This window comes from Echinops telfairi, unplaced genomic scaffold (genome assembly GCF_000313985.2).
Source record: "Echinops telfairi isolate 266 unplaced genomic scaffold, ASM31398v2 ScPeMD7_53;HRSCAF=182, whole genome shotgun sequence".
NCBI lineage: Eukaryota > Metazoa > Chordata > Mammalia > Afrosoricida > Tenrecidae > Echinops > Echinops telfairi.
In genome coordinates, this window is record NW_022103951.1 from 18,778,622 (window position 1) to 18,790,130 (window position 11,509).

Below are 11,509 nucleotides of genomic sequence, written 5' to 3' on the forward strand. Positions count from 1 at the left end.
AAAACAGGAAAGAAAAACCTGTAAAGAGATCAAGGTTTGATTTTTGACCTCTAGGCGTGTCCTCTAGTCAAGTCCGATGGGGTGCCACACTCTGGCCCCAAAGTCTATCTTTTGCACTCCCTCGAGAGCTCCCTGCTCTGCTCCACACATACACCCCCACCCCCCATGCTTTATGCACTCCTTTAGTGGTTTGCCTCAGTGTTGTGGGGTCTGACCAGGCCAATCCCAACACTGAGTCTCCAGTGTTGTCCCCTGTAGGGCCATGCATCAGCGAGGGACGTTGTGTCTCATAGTGGGATCAGCCATATGGTCCACTCTGTGCATTGACTGTTCTGAGCGGGGATATCGTCCTCCAGGCCTGGTGGGCCAGGATGTGCTCCATTCTCTCTTCCTCCCCATTCATTTGCTCCCGTGTGCTCTGATCAGACATGTCCCTCTCCCTGAGCTGCAGCTCCAGTGCCATCCTCTAAAGTACATTCTTCTGGGGGAGGGGCAGTTGTCCACGTAGCTGGTATGGGGCTGAGCCCTCAGGGCCCTCCACTGGCTCCCCTCTCCATGCCAGCATGCTGCATTTGCACCCTAACAACGAGTTATTATTCTAGAAGAAAAGTGTTCTAGAGTGGACTGTGGTGATAATTGAACAACTCTTCTTTTTTCCCCTCAAAACCATTTTATTGGGAGCTAATGCAGATATATCATTCCAGTTTAATCACATCAAGCAATAGTGTACAATTGCTACCACAATCAGTTTCAAAGCATTCTCTTTCTTCTCGAACTCCTTGATATCAGCTCTCTTTTACCCCCTCCCTCCCCCACTGTACCCCACAAGGAGCCCTTATTCTACTTGCTGTTTCTGTAGGTTTATCAACCCTGGGCTTCATATACCGAAAAACTGAAAAACATATATTCAAGAGGGATACCCCCAATGACAAAATACATCAGCGTCAACCCCAATATCAAAACACATACACAGAAAATGTTGAAAACTAGATCAGGCCCAAAGTGTAGGGGGCGGGGGGCGGGGGGATTCAACTGATAGGGTTTTTAACTGTTCCAGTCAGGTTTTCATTTTGATTACCTGTAGTCATCTCTCTAATGCACTCTGTTTTGTAACCAGTTTATTCCTGTCCCTCCATTATGGACAGAGGGAAATAACTGGAGGCTTATTTCCTCTGTAGAGCTCACAAATATTTCTTGAGCTTCCACTGTCATTGATAGCATTGTCCAAACCAGATTCCTACAATTTAGGCTCTGATACAATTCCTTCCTTTGGCTTCAGATTATATGATTGACAATCCTTTGGTCACTGACATGGGTGTGCTTCTTCCATGTGGTTAGTTGACTTAGATGGCTGCTTGTTTGGAGCCAAGCTTTTAAGGCCCCAGATGCTATTTGATCTGATAGCTGGGCACCATCTAATTTCTTCACCACACTTTGCTATAGCACCCATATCTTCTGTGTTCCCTTCCTGAGGGCGAGTATGGAGCAGGGCCATAATGTAAGAACTAATTTTTCTTAAACCAGAGCTAGGATTTAGCGTGATCTCAAAACCTGTTCCTGGATCTATGTTGTTGTTTTTTTTTAATCTGCCTTTGGCTCCCTTTAGAGACCTCCTTATTAATTCATGGTAGTCTTATCAATCATAGCCATGGAGCATAAAGATCTTCCATTAATATTGTCCTTCATTGGCCCCTAGTACTAATTTTTCACATATGCACAACTCTTCTTGATATGATTGAATTATTTAATTGTGTGACATGTGGATGAAGTGCTAATAGATTGTGATATGAGTTGTACGAGCCCCCAATAAAATGATAAAAAATTTTAAAAAGAACTGGAAACATAGGGAATCCAGGACAGATAACCCCCTCAGAACCAATAATGAAAGTAGTGATACCAGGAGGTTAGGGGAAGGTGAGGCAGAAAGGGGGAACCAATCACAATGATCTACGTATAATCCCCTCCCTGGGGGACAGACAACAGAAAAGCAGGTGAAGAAAGACATCAGACAGTGTAAGACATGACAAAATAATAATAATAATTTATAAATTATCAACGGTTCAGGAGGGAGGGAGGGGAAAAATGAGGAGCTGATACCAAGGGCTCAAGTAGAAAGCAAATGTTTTGAGAATGATTATGGCGACAAATATACAAATGTGCTTGACACAATGGATATATGTATGGATTGTGATAAAAGTTGTATGAGTCCCCAATAAAATGATTTTTTTAAAGCCACCACAGTATGACAGCTGACAGACAAGTGGGCAAAGATAAGAATAACCAATCACTTTCATGAGAGTGAACACATACACACACATACCTGCACATGGTAGAAAATGTGACAAAGGCAGAAAATGCGATTCCAGTTATGCAAGAGCAGAACCAATGTCTTATAGGAATGCAACTTAATACTAGCAGACCTTATGGGCTCTGAGCAGGCTCTGGAGGCCTGAGCAGGGGTCCAGAATGTGGGTGGAATTTGTCTTCCTGTCGCTGTGGTGGTTAGCTGCCACTGAACCTGTTCTGACCCGTGCCATCGCTCTCTGCAGCAGAATGAAATACTGCCTGGTCCTCCTCCGGCCTCACAGGCTTTGCTATGCACTCACTGTGTTGATTCATCTCATCACGGGTCTTCCTTTCCACTGACCCTCCATTATGTCAAGCCTGAGGGCCTTCTCCAGGGATGGATGTCTACGTTTTGCCATCCTTGCTTCGAAGGTACATTCTAGCTGGCTGTCCTCCATGGTTCTTGGACTCTTCAGCATGATGAAAATGTACCAGCATTGCTCCGGCCTTCTTTATTCATGACCCAACTTTCGCATCCATCTGAGAGGATTGAAAAGACCATGGCTTGGGTCAGGTGCACCTTCGCCTTTGCTTTCAAACATTTTAACAAGATCGTCTGCCAAAGCGCTGCCCAATGCAATACATCCTTTGATGTCCTGAGCTGCTGCTTCCATGGGTTTTGATTGTGGATCCAAGTAAAACGAAATCCTTGATGACGTTAATATTTTTATCCATTCTGTGATGCTCCTCAGTGGTCCATAAGTGATGATTACTGTTTTCTTTATGTTCAGGTGCAATCCATACCGAAGGCCTGTAAAATACTGGTATTTGATCATATTGTTGACATAGAGTTGTGCATATTTGTGATTTGTGCATATAAACACACTTATTTGGACAATACATGTCTTTCAAAATGTTGATTATATAACCCTTGTAAGTGTGTGTGCACATGTTACTTGTGTTATAATTTGATAGCTAATGTATTTAGCTTCCAAGTTCAAATGCCTTAACCTTTTAAGTTCAGCCTACAGGTTTTTATCATTCTAACTGAAGTATGGAAAATAATAGCAACAAATTTTAGGGAGTATGTGGAAAGTACTTGATCCGTTTTGCCAAACTAGTCTATGAAACACCATTAAATATTTTAAAGTCAATTGGAAACTCCTTTCAAGTCCTCTACACTCAATTCCTGTTTTAACCGCTCAGATGGTCTGAGTTAGCAAAATAACTGTTAAATCAAATAGAAACTAAAAACTATAGGGAAACTTGAATTCTTTGGAAATGTTCCAATAAAATTAGTTCTTCACAAAATTCACAAGTTTAATTTAATTACTCAATTATATATTCGACTGCAAAGCTCCCTGGTGGTGTAGTGAGTAGTACGAGTTGGGCTGCGATCCACAAATTGCGCTGTTCAAAACCGCCAGCCGCTCTGTGGGAGAAAAACAGAGTTTCTACTCCTGCAAAGAGTTCCAGTCTGGGAAGCTCAAAGGGGCACTTCCACCCTGTCCTCGAGCGTCGCTATGAGTCCGCATCGACTTGATGGCAAGGAGTGGAGTACAATCCAAGAGCATAAGCAATCAACACGATGCCTTCTCCTGTGTGTCCACAAGACGGCAGCATAGGGTAGAACTTTCTACAACACTCATGAACAAAGTCAGCACCATGCCTGTCAGATTAACACATGTCATAGAAAAGTAAAAAAAAAAAAATCGTAAACCTAGGAAAGCTATGGTAGTCCTAGGCTACCATTCACTGGATACCCTCAAAGTCTGAAGTCCAAAGACCACCAGTTCCATCACCTTGGGATCACAGTCATCTGCTTCTCACACTAGGGAGTTTCAGCCTTAAGTTCAAGGGAGTTTGTCGGTTCCTTAAATCTGCTACAGGGGAGTTTAAGGGAAAGTCAAGTTCGCGTAGTGAGGTTTCCAAATTGGATTCCAAAGCTACCAGTGTGGCTTATGATGGATTGCGTACCTTGGAAAGGATAGAGTCTAAAGTCCCACTTGTCTATACCGCGTGGCCTGGAACACAAAGGGCTGGATAGGAACTAGGCCAAGTAACCGATTAGGAACATAGTACTGGCTATATTTTCCCCTTGGGGGTCTATGTAAGCATTATTTTTATTTTTGTCTGTTTAGTTTGTTTCTTTTTCTTGTCTTTTTAAGAATACTTTTATTGGGGGCTGTTACGTCTCTTATCACTATAAGTATTATTAAGTGTTTTTTGTTTGTTTGTTTTACAATGGCAGGTTGCCCCATCCAGTTTACCAAGCAACAGAAAGAGAATCACCTTCTTGGAAACAGACATGCTGCCTCCCTCTACCTATCTCTTGACTTGAATTTCCCATAAAGTTTGCTAATCACTCTTGTTGGAATGTCTGTTGATTTGGGGGTAACCTTAGAACTGTGCTGCATGGAAGCCACAGATTAGTCTTCTCCCCCTCCCCCCAAGCTTGAGAAACTGGCCCCAGCTGAGGTGAACCTTCCTCCGTCAAAGTGGGGTTTACGGTGCACAAATAAAGGGGCTGATTGCTGGCTCATGGGCACTAGGCAGGCTCACTATCTTGTTGCTTGGGAGACTGGATTAGAAGATTACATGACCCGAGAGCAGAAGCCTGATTACTCTTGGTGTTTATCTAATACGAATGGACTCATACACTATTTGTCCTTCACTGAGTATAATGGTTTCCAGGTCCATCCATGAGGTCTTTCCTGGTGTCATTGCTGTGTTTTAGGGATGTACAGTATTCCATTGTGTGTGTGCACCAGTTCCTTTATCCACTCTGCTATTGATGGGAACTTAGGCTGTTTCCAGCTTCTTGCTACTGTAAACTGTGTTGCAATAACCATGGGAGAGTACAAGTCGGTTAATGTTCTGTCCCTTAAAAGGCTTATCTTTACAGTTATAGGCTTGAAAGAATATGGAGCTAGGTTTAATGTTTTTCATAACCTCTCACTGGTAAGAATATGAACAGTTTTCATTTCTTCTCCTTTGCTTCTATTTCTAAATTGTCAATGCTGGCGTAGTACATTGTAATAGGAAAAAAAGAAATTGCAGTTGATTGATATGGAAATGACACACTTGTTCACTTGATATTCACTCTTAGCCAATGCAATTTTATAAGCCATACAATATTATTTAGGCAAAACTGAACTTTTCCACTGGCCTTCTTTGTGATGAGCATCTAGCCTGGTACATGATATGTTTGTATACACTTTTGTGATTTCTCGTTCTTTGCAGAAAACTGAGCTCAGAGTTCAATGTAAATTCATATTGTTAAACATGTGTGAGGAAGATAACAGAAGAGGCACAGCGAGTTCGTGCTCATGCACAGGTACATGTGAACAGAATCACTGGACATTTGGGTAACCAAAAAACATTCACCATGTGGGATAGTTTTTCTCCAGTTAAAACTATGCATGCACATAAAAACTTCTAGATAATGACGCCTGGTTTTAGAAAATCACTTTAGCCATAACTCTGTGTACATACATTTCCCTTCTAAGAATTATAATTACAATCATCCTCTCCCTCAGGAAGACCAGCACTCGGAATAGCATCAGCACTCTTTATTTAGGAATGGCCAAAACCTTTCAATTGTGCCAGAAGTGCTTTAGTTCTATTGCCCTTTTTTCCAAAATGGGGATCTTGACTAAGGGGATCTTGATCCACAGCTGCATTGGTCTCCCAAGTTGCTCCACCATTTTCCCTTCCCTCAAGAATACCTGAGCTCATCCATGCACATACTTATTCCAAACAAAATGTGTGGGTGGCAGCACAGAGTTCTCTAAGTAATGCATTTGTTTTAATCTCGTTAGAGAGTGTGTTAGTCTGGGTACTTTAGAGAAACAAATCCACAGAAGCTCATGTATAAGAGAGAGTTTTATATAAAGGCTAAGTGCGCATCAAGAAAACATCCCAACCCAGTGCTGCCCAAACCCACAAGTCCAACATTAACCCATATGTCCGACTCCAATCCGCAAAGTCCTCCTCCATCTCACAAAGCACACACTATGATGCCGACTGCAGGAGGAAAGCTGAGTCAGTGAATGTGTAAGCATCTCAGTGCTGGCAGGGGTCTCCACAGGGCTGCTCCAGTGCCCAGGGATGCATCGCGGTAGGTCCATGTGGCTTCTCCTTGGGGATGTCTCACAGGAAGTGAGTCTTGCCAGCTGAAGCAGGAACTGGCTAAGATTACAAAGCAAGAGACTCAAGAACCTCAAAAGGCGAGACTCAGGGGGCCATTTATTTCTCCGCCCTTCAATTAACCCCACATGTGTGTATTGGCCAGGTTGGCACAGCAAACTATCTCAGAGAGGCTTCAAAAAAATTACAGTCAAAGCAGCATCTTCCTAGTGAATCTGTTGAGTCCATTCAATTCCAGGCAGAGAGGCTAGTTCACAAGTTTATGGTGATAACTTGGGGATTCCCAAGGGGAAATCTCCCCCACCCCACCCCACCCCACCCCTGGAATTCAACGCATATTTATCGAGTGCCTATTATGTGGACATATTGTTTCAGCACCTGGGACACATGAGAGAGCAAACAGATCTCTGCTCCTGCCGAGCTTAACATCCAGTGTTCATGCGCACATCTCCTGGCCACTGTGACCTGGGCAGATCGGCACCACTCTGTCCCTCAGCTGCCTAGGAGGGAAATAAGAGGCCTGGCACAGGCATGGGTGATGTGCTTGGTGTCCTGCAAGGCCGAACGGACCCCACCCCCATAGACAGTAGATAGGGACTGGGAGTTTATTTTTAATTAAGAAAGTATACTGCAGACAGGTCTGCCGGAGGGTGTGGGAGGAGGCTGGAGCCCGATTGTCTGGTCAGGGGGTGGAGGCGGGCCTGGGGACTGGGCTAGCTGCTTGAACTGCTGCTGCTGCTTGGTGGTTGCCTTGCTGGCAAGGCCTCCGCGTAGCTGCCAGTGCCGTCTCCTTTGCCTTTGCTGTGGTCGTTTCAACAAGCATCTTAGAAGGGGCCTCACCTTGTAGCTTGGTGAGGATGTACTCAAAGCTCGTCATCGCCTGGGTCACATTGCTTTTATATACTGGGCCAGACCAAATTCCAGGACAGCTCAGGAAACACCAACCAACTTGGAGGAAACCCAGACTTCCCGGTGGATTTTGGTCCAGCCGCTGTTGTCCGTGTTCACGCAGGAAACACGGGGCTCCTCCACCACCACGAGCCAGGCATGGCTGATGGTCCAGGGGAAGGTGCTCGTGGTCTGATTCTGTGGGTCCACAGTGGAGTCCTCCAGGATGGACACCGAGTGAGCGACACTGGCAGGAAACAGACCCTCTGGCCAATGGGGCATTCTGTGGGTCCTGGACAGGAGCTGCTGGTCAGGGGTCAGTATGTCTTCCGTCGGGCCATGCTTGCTGTAGGGGTTCGGGTACCGCTGCCAGAAGGCAGTGAACACTTGGTCCCTCCCAGGAACTCCACAGCACAGGCTCTGGCCCAAGAAATACTCCACCATCGTCCAGGTTGGAGCAGGCTCAACACCCGGGCAGCATCTGGGTGTTGAGCCCAACGGTAATCTTTTTTTTTTTTTTTACTTAAAAAAATCATTTTATTAACATATACTTCACATATCATACAATTTAATCATTCAATCATGTGAAGACGTGTGCCATTATCACCACAATTTCAGAGCATTTTCTAATGATACCCATTTTTTTTGTCTCATTTCCCCAATCTTTCCTGCCATACCCCATATCCAGTTACTGTCTCTATAGATATACAGAAAAATCATACACCACCATACAAAGCCACACAAACAAAGCAAACAAACAAAATACCCCACAATCATTACTAGACAAAACATAGAGAAACCTGTATCCAAAAGAAAGCAGAAAATATTTAAAATGAAAACAACTTTTACATGGGTTAAAATGGAGATCAAATGATAAAGAATTACATTTGAATCCAACTACATCTGCCATAATAGACTTTACAATGCTTTCTCAGTATGATCGCAAGGCTAATCATATCCCCCAACTGTGGTCAGAGCAGATTCAATGGAGACTTAATCTATGTGGGGACCCTGTAAATGGATTTGGGGCTTCTAGTGTCATCCATAATCTTTTGCAAACTGGGTGTTCACAATTTAAGCTCTGATACAATTTCTTCCTTTGGATTTGGCTTTTATTATTTATAATCCTTGGATCACACCAGCTGGGGTGCATCTTCCATGTGAACTTAGTTAACACTGTACTTAGATAACTGCTGTGTTTTAAGATAAGCCTTGAAGACCCCAGATGCTATTGTAATACCAGAATGACATCATTTAACCCACCCACAAGATTAATTAAGAAGCCTTTATTAGCTGGTGGTCAAGAGGTAGCCAATGCTTAATTCACTCTTGACTCTGAAAGGTTAAAAACAGGGGTGTTTCCCGACACAATCGCTGAAGACAAAAATGGGTGCATAAGCAAATGTGGTGAAGAAAGCTGATGGTGCCTTACTATCAAAATATATAGTGTCTGGGGTCTTAAAGGCTTGAAGATAAACAAGTGGCCATGTAGCTCAGAAGCGACAAAGCCCACATGGAAGAAGCACACCAGCCTGTGTGATCATGAGTTGTCTATGGGATCAGGTATCGGGCATCTAAGACCCAGAATAAAACCATACCAAATGTGAATGGGGGAGGGGCATGGAGTGGAGACCCAATGCCCATCTGTAGACAATTGGACATCCCCTCACAGAGGGGTCACAGGGAAGAGATGCGCCAGTCAGGGTGCAGTATAGCACAGATGAAACACACAACTTTCCTCTAGCGCTTTGGCGCTTCCTTCCCCCCACTATCATGACCTCAATTCTACCTTACAAGTCGGATCAGACCAGAACATGCACACTGCTACAGCTAAGAGCCTGCAACATGGGGAATCCGGGATAGATAAACCCCTCGGGGTCAACAAGGAGAGTAGAGATACCAGGAGGATTAGGGGAGGTGGGGGGGAGAAAGTGGGAATCAATCACAAGGATCAACCTAGAACCCCCTCCCAGGGGGACGAACAATGGAAAAGTGGATGAGGGGTGGTAGAGGACAATGTAAGATAGGGGAAAAATAATCTATAACTTATCAAGGGTTCGGTGAAGGAGGGCAGGTGGGGGAGGGAGGGGGAAGAAATGGGGAGCAGATATCAGGGGTTCAAGTGGGAAGAGAAAGCATTGAAAATGATGATGGCAGCATATGTGCAAATGTACTTGACACATTGAAGGAATGTATGGATTGTGATAAGAGATGTAAGAGTCAGCAATAAAAGTATTTTAAAAAACAGGGGTGTTTTATCCTGTGGAATAAATAAGGTTCAAGGACAGGTGTCATCGTGCTGTATTTTTTTTTTAAGAAAACAAGATGATCACAGGGTTTATGATGAGAAAAAGTTCTAAGAAAACGGCTATCTGTATTGTTAAGAAAGGCGAAGAAAGTTGCACCAAGAAATTTCTTTCCCCCATCGTGCCAATGCATCTGCTCATTCTTCCGTGTAGCGAGGGCTGTACTGTGAGCATGTCACTGGGAAACCTTACTCCTTCCACCCTATGAACCTGGTCTTGTCCCTTCAGACGTCCTGTTGTTTCCCAGACCCAACGAACAGTGAAAAAGAGCAGCGAAGGGTTGGAGAGACGGAAGTCCCACCTTCAGAAGTACATAACTCTAACCTAGTCTCACATTTTCATACTTTGGTTTAGTAAAGATTTCTATGATTTTCAGTAATACAATTCTACTTACCTGATTATTAGCATGCTGAGGGCTATCTTTCCACTTTCTTTTCCTTTTTAAGGATTTAGATGTGTTTCCATGTATTGAGTCCTGCTGTGTGGCTTGGCATGTGATCCATTTTGGAGAAATGTATATTGTGTTGCTGTTTGGAGTGCTCTGTATATAAGGTCAACTTTGTTGATTGTCTTGTTTAGTTCTTCTGTGTCTTTGTTGAGTTTCTCTCTAGGTGTTCTGACCTTGGTTGAAAGTGATGTATTAAAGTCTCTGAGTTCTGACCTTGGTTGAAAGTGGTGTATTAAAGTCTCTGAGCATCATTGCTGACTTGCCTATTCTCTCTTCTGCAAGAGTTTGCCTTCCATACTCTGAGGCTCTCTCATTGGGGGCATCGATATGTATTATGGTCCTGTGCTCTTGTTCAATGGACCTTTTCATCATTATGCAATCTCCTTCCTTGTCTCTAATGCTGGCTTCTGTCTCCAAGTCTATTTAATTGGAAATTAAGATGGACACTCTCGCTCTTTTCTTATTACCATCACATTGATACAATTTAAAGACAAGGTGAAACAGCCTACTTGGACCAGACCATAGCCGTTAAACAAATGCTAATGCATGCACATGCTGAAACACCATGTTTTCTTTAAGACATAATATCAGAGAATGTCTGGGGATCATTAGCAAATGATCAGGAGACGTTTGATGGGGAAAAGATTAGCAAACCATCCCCGTGAGGAGGTGTATCCTCTCAAATGTGCTGGTTCCTCCTCCCTCCAGCACCACAAATGTGAAGAACCGAAAAACCAGCCCCAGACCCTTGAATCGCTCTGAGCAGTGGGACAAGAGGCTCTTCGTGTTTTCTTCTCTATACCAATTTTATAATGCATATAGTCATTTTAAACAGAGAAATAAAGGAGTCATTGTTTTGTATAACTAACTTCAACATAAACCGAGCAAGCAATCGTTGGTGTGGCCAACTCAGGGTGACACCGGTTGGTGGAGTCCAACTGCCCCACAGGCCTGCAGTCTTTCTGGGAGCAGATCAGAAGGACTATTCCCTGAGGGGCAGCTCATCTGGTGGAGCCGCCACTTGACCGTTGAGTCCCTAGGTCGCCTTGGGTGGAAAATAGTGGTGGTGATCGCCATCCGTGAGGCGTTCTCTTATTACTCCACCAGATGGCAGCACCCATCACAAGGTGTTCAGGCTCTGTTGGCTTTTCTACGTGGGTTCCTCTGCCTCTGACAGTACGTGGGCCGCGGTGGTTTGCATGGTGCTGCGATGCTGGAAGCCAGGTCCCTGTCTATATGAGTTTTTGTTTTTCTGCCTTTAGCTTGGTTATTGTTGGGGGGGGTTGTTTGTTTTCTCTTTGTTTGATTGTTTGTTATTTGCTGGTTGGTTTCCTGCAGGTGCTAATGTAGGTGGTCCTATGGGGTCTGATTTTGTCATAAAATGACTGCCAAAGTTCACCTCAGTTATGCATATCCCAGGGACAAGCTGATT

At 44.1% G+C, this 11,509-nt stretch overlaps 1 pseudogene; it reads right to left on the reverse strand.

Moving 5' to 3' along the window:
- Positions 1 to 7,050: 7,050 nt before the first annotated feature.
- LOC101644802 lies at positions 7,051 to 7,767 on the reverse strand (annotated as a pseudogene).
- Positions 7,768 to 11,509: the final 3,742 nt, after the last annotated feature.